This window comes from Mesoplodon densirostris, chromosome 10 (genome assembly GCF_025265405.1).
Source record: "Mesoplodon densirostris isolate mMesDen1 chromosome 10, mMesDen1 primary haplotype, whole genome shotgun sequence".
Classification (NCBI taxonomy): domain Eukaryota; kingdom Metazoa; phylum Chordata; class Mammalia; order Artiodactyla; family Ziphiidae; genus Mesoplodon; species Mesoplodon densirostris.
The window spans coordinates 1,008,497-1,014,496 of NC_082670.1; positions in this window are offsets into that span (position 1 = coordinate 1,008,497).

Genomic DNA, 6,000 nt, shown 5'->3' on the forward strand with positions numbered 1-6,000 from the left:
GATGAGGACTCGGGGGTGTCCGTCTTCAGGCTCTGCCTTTTGTGCTGTCACCTCCCAAAGTGAGTCGGGAGCCCGGCCGACACTGAACAGCTTGTGCATCCCTGTGAGTTGGCCCAGCTCCCAACGCTGCGAACCCGGGAGTCCGCCGGGCCCCGGGGCATCACGGGCAAACCAGGAGAGGGGTTTGGTCTCACTCGTATCACTCAGACCTTATTTTCGAAAAGTTCGATGTCAGAGTGTCTCACGATAATAAAGGTACATGTTAAAGTGCTTCATTGTAGATGAATTCAACAGCCATGCTCAGCGGCAGCACCTCCCCCTTGCTCCTGGGGCCGCCCCACCCCCACCCCCGGGGCTCTGGACCCCCTCCCCCCCGGCGCCCCCCACCCCCAGGGCTCTGGACCCCTGGTGCCCCCGCTCTCCTGTGGGCTCCTGCGTCCGGCACGTGTGGGCAAAGGAGCTTTTCGGATCCGCGTGCGTGTGCGCGTTAGAGGCCGAGCTCCCTGAGGTCCTGTGACACACGTGTCCCTCTCTCTTGGCTGCTGGAACGGCACTCAGTTCTGTGGAGGTGACTTACACTCTCCTGGATTCTGTTTCCTTGGGAGCTACTTTTAGAAAAATGAGGACAGACGCCTGGTTCCTAGTTTCCGGCTCCCCAGGCTGGCGGAAGCTGGAGCTGTTTCCAAGCCCGACGCCTGCGGCCCACTTGCCAGCGGCCGCTCCTGAGCGATGCGAGTCCGGGGTCGGGGCGGGGTGGCCCCTCTGCTCACTGCCTGGACCGCCCGCGGCTCGGCTGAGCGGACGAGGAGGCCTCGCTCCGGGCCGAGGCTGTCCCGGAAGGTGGTGTTTGGCTGCAACTGTGACTGCGATCCGGAGACTCAGAAACCGGCGCGAGGTTCCAGCGAGGCCGCCCTGCAGTGTGTTCCGAAGAAGGCGACCTTGCCGTGGGGTCCGGTTGTGAGCCTGAGACGTGTGGGGCTAGAAAACTGGGACGGGTTTGAAAAACAGAGGGAGGTGCCACGAGGGCACAGACAGCCCCCCGAAGGAGCCCCTGCCATCAAAACCGGCCTGATGTGAGCAGCCAAGTGGACAGTGGCTCCTAAAACATCAATTACAAGAGTTGGATCCTAATCCACAGAAGAAAATAAGTATTCATGAGTCCACGGTGATGTAAATAAACAAATAAATAGATAAACAAACGGCAGAGACGGGCAGCTCTTCCTTACAGAACTCAAGTTAACAAATGTGGGAGAAAGGAGGAAAGTACCAAGTCACCAACAGGCAAACGTTACAGTAAAAGTCACTGCAGGAAGGATCCACTGACGGATCCAAAAATCACTGGGCTAAGCTCTGAGAAAAAACAAGGTATCTTCATAGTCTCAACTTATCTCCCCCAAGAGACTGATCAATTAGAAAGAGAAAATTAATAACTTTATAGTCTTTACCATGGAGAACATCTGCAGCCATCGTAACCAAGTGCGGAAAGTAACATCTCCAGGAAGAAGATGCACCCCTGATGTGATGCTCCGAGGAGGACCAAGTACCATCTCCATGGGATTCCTGCCAAAATGCATCAACTCAGCCAATCAATACTGAGAGAACATCAGACAAGTCCTCATTCTGAGGCTTTCTGCAAGCTCACTAACTAGAACCATCAAGGGTCAAGGGTGTGAAGGACAAGAAAAGATTGAGAAACCGTAAAAAAAAATTCCAGTGATCTGTCTGCTCTCCTAAAAAAACAAAGAGATGAAAAACAAACAAACAAACAAAAAAGAGATGAGGGCTGAGATGGAGAGCTGTCCGTAAGCCCTAGCTGAAGCTGGGCGTCGCCTGGAAGCCTTGAGAGTCCAGTGAAATGTGTCCCTGAGGTCTCTGCAGGGATGAAATGAAGTATGAGAGAAAAGCACCTGAATGTGGCCAGTGTAGTTGGACAGGTAGGATAGTGCAAACTCAAATTTCTTATTTTAAAAAAATTAGCTTCATTTGAAAAATTACCTGAATTCTTGACTTCATGTTGGCTGCCAGAGAGCTTACTTCGTACAGAGCGCTAGTCTAAGTCCTGCAAAAAATAAAAGAATTAGAAAATGTGATACTTACCTTTAGCACTGGGGGGGGGGGGGAAATAAGATATTACAAGAGAAATACACAAATCAAAGATTAAAATGTGCCTCTAAGCACTAACCACACACTTCCCTCAACTTCAGTGTTAGCTCCCAGTCTGATCTTTGCCTCTAAATTGCAATCGTTTGAGGACAGTTGTCGATCTATCCATGGCTCCTCTCACAGCCTAGGGAGTGCCTTGCATGCTGTAAAAGGCACTCAAAAATGTTTGCTGTATGAATAAAATGTCTTACAATTTTTAAAAATGCTTATAACGAATGGATAAAGAAATGTCGTGTATACACACATGGGATATTGTTTGGTCTTAAAACAAGGACATCCTGCCATTTGCGACAACATGGACAGAACTCGCTGGAGGACATTGTACTCAGTGAGGTAGGCAGACTCAGGGCAGATCCTTTGTGGCCTCACCTGTAACGTGGAATCTCAAATCGTCACACAGAAGAGGGGAGAAGAGTGGCTGCCAGGGGCTGGAGGAGGAGGGGAGAGGTAGGTGATGGTCAAACGGCACAGTTGCCCTTGTGCAGGACAGACAAGTTCTGGAAGTCTGTGTACAGCCTGGTGCCTGCTGCTGAGAGCACCGTGAAGCACTTACACGCGGGTGAGAGCGCTGACCTCATGTGAAGTGTTCTTACCACAGAACAACAACAACAACAGTAGTAGTAACAGTAATAATAAAAGGGCATGGGAGGAAGCTTGGGAGGTGATGGGTATGTTTTTGGCCTTGACAGTGGCGATGGTTTCACAGATTCTACTTATACCCAAGCTCGAGTTATATACATTAAGTATGTACAGCTTTTTCCATGTCAAACATACCTCAATAAAGCGGTTTAAAATTTAAATACATAATTAATTAATTTTTAAAAGCCATGCCCATAGGTATTACACATACTCTGATGTAGAACTTCTGCTAAGCAAAGGGACAGCCCATTAAAGGTGAGTGGGACAGATGGGACCAGCCCAGGAAGAGGAAGTCGAAGCTGTGGTTGAATGCTTGAATTCAGGCTGCAAGGAGAATATTCTGGGATGGAGAGAGACCTACCTTTTTCTGCTGAAGACACAGCACTGAATCACGAGGAGCTGGTAGAGGTGAGAGGCAACAGTGGGGTTTGCTTTTCTGGTTGAAGAGGGCAGAATAGGCCACTGGGCCCAAGGTGATGGGGGAAACTGGTGTCGGGAAGATAAACATCTCTGAAGTGATTGGTCAGATAATCGGGGTTGGCTCAAGAGCACTGTGAGGCCTGGAGATGCTGAAAAGCAGGAAAGGAATTCAGTTAGACGCCAACAGAATATGAGAGAGATGATTACAGAGCAGGAGGTCCTGAAGACCAGACCCGAGCGCATCATGGAGAAGGGGCTGGTCGGCCTCTGCAGAGGAGCTAAGAGCTCAGGAAAGGGCTGAGGCCATTGGATTTCTGCCAGAAGTATGTCATTGGTGGTTTGTTAATAAAAGTAGTTCCTCCAAGGTAAAGACCAGAGAACCAGAGGTAGTCAACTGAAAATTTATTGAGGGCAGGAAGCATACTCTAATATATCTTTGTATTTTCCCAAAGCACCTCGCTTGCCCACAAGACCATCTTTGAATTTTGACAGTGGAGTTCTGCGTTTCCCTGCCAAGAGCTTCAAACCAAGCCAGACTTCAAGCCATCTAGAAAAAGACACCAGCGTGAAAATAGGAGTAACTTGAACCAAAGACGTTTCAGGAAGGAATTGTACAGCAAGAAAGAAGAGAATTCAAGCCTAGCACAGACTGAGGGCTGCAGAAACGTGCAGGTCAAGAGGTGGTATCATAGCGTTTGACATAAACCAACATGGGCAATCAGTCTTAGTGTGTGTGGATTTTCTGTCCTTAGAACATGGTTTTATGGTTTTGGTTATACCATATTTTATCCCTAAAAAAGTGTAAACTTCAGAAAGAACATGGAGGAAAGGACGATTCATATGAACAACGCGTGAGCTCCCGCCATGGGGTCCCTAATTCTCGCGTGTTTTCTCAGTTAAGACCACACGGTGCATGTGATTTGCACCCCACTCTCCTTTAACTTCATATCATAAGCATTTTCCCAAAATTAACAAAAATTTTCAGAACTATAATTTCCCAACTGTGTGGATGTACTAACGTGTATTGAGTTGTTCCCAATGATTAGATATTTAACTTAATTCCAAGTGTTACAGTAACAAATGCTGAGGTGAGCATTTTGAACAAGGATGTCCAGCCACACATGTCTCACGTGGTCTCGTTTAAATGGGTGTGAACTTGCTATCCCTTTGCAATGATCACTCACTCGTGTATTCGTTCATGGAGCATCTAATGTGTGCGGACACAGCCCTGCCCTCACGGGGCCACACTTTGGAGAGCGGAGGTGACAGGCGTGGACGGTGAAGGCAGCAGAGGCCGCCCTGCGTGGGACCTGAAGGCCTGTCCGATCCAGGGCTGCTCCTGAGCCGCAGTTTTCAGTGTTGGTCACTTTGGGCTCAGCTCAGAGGAGGCGGGTGGCCGAGGGGCCTCTGTGCCCAGCTCGTCTGATCTCAGGGGTTCATCCTTAAGTGTAATCACAACACCTGCGCCCTTCCCCACCAGCTCTCAGTGGGCTACAAGGAGGCAGAGAAGGGAGCCCTGCATGGCAGCCGCAGACCAGACACAAGGTTGGGCCTCTGCACTTGCCCCGAACCCTGACCCAAAGGGAAGCCTGGTGGAGGCCTCTGACCTCCCCGCAGTCATGGGAACGGTCATGGCCGTGGGAACCAGCCCCTGAGTGCACACGGCCCTGCTGCCCACTTCCAGGAGGGCTGAGCAGCTTCCTGGCTCGAGCGTGCTTGGGGGAACCCTCCACAGAGTTGCTGTGCCCACAGGGCGCCCCCCGCTGTGTTTGCCCCTCTTCTCTCCTGATCCTTTGCCCTCCTCCCCTTGCCCTCCCAGCGCGTCTGCGCTGAGCGGCCAGTGCGGCGTCTCCTTCCAGGGCCGGGGAGCCTTCACGGAAGTCACCTTGGGCGGCTCCCACCAGGGACACCCCAAAGCCGTGCCAGTGAAACCTCCTGGGAGGGAAGTGTGGCACCAAGGTCAGGGGAAGCTGAGTGCCTCCTGGCCTCCCCCTGCCCCCAGCCTGAGCGTCCTGGGCGGGCAAACAGGGAAGCTCGCCGGCCACCAGCCGCAGGATCCTCCCCTGCCGCCAGGGGCCTGTCCGCCCGGTGCCAGCCTGTGCCCTGCGGGCCTTTCTCCGCTGCCGACTCCACCCCTCTTTACAGGCCCCCCCCCCCCAAACGTCCCTCTGCCGCCCCGCGTCCGGCTCCCGGGTCAGACTTGCCACCCTCCGTCCTAGACGTGGTCACCCTCTGTGCTGGTCTTCGGCGCACCCTGGCCCACCTGGCACCCGCGCCGCCCTCGCTGGAGCCTCCCAAGCCCTCAGGCCCACCAGCGCCGCACCTCCTGGCCCACCTCACCCCGCCGCAAAGCGGTCTTCCTGAAGCTCGAGCTGGGCTGCGTCACTTTCTGCTCTAAAACGGTCAGCGCGCCCCCCATGGCCCCCCTTTCTCCCAGCTGTGTTCAAAGTGAGTGGTGCTGGGACCCTGGAGTCAAACTCCCACCCTCTGATGGAAAGGCAGGCTCCCGGTCCCAGCGGCTGAGTCTGAGCCCCTGCACTCACAGTGACGCTGAAGGGCCAGTGTCCGCCCATGCAGTGCAGGTCCCTCAGCTGTTCGGGAGGCTCCCGTGGTCCTCCTGGGGGGCACTGAGCCCCCTCCCTGGCCCTTTACCCTGAGTCCCCCTCCCCCCGGAGCACCCTCCCCCATGGCATCCCAGCCTCTGACGTCCTTCGCCTCTTCTGTGACACTGAAGCCTTCAAGGTTCAGGTCAAACACCATCTTCACGACGCTCTGAGT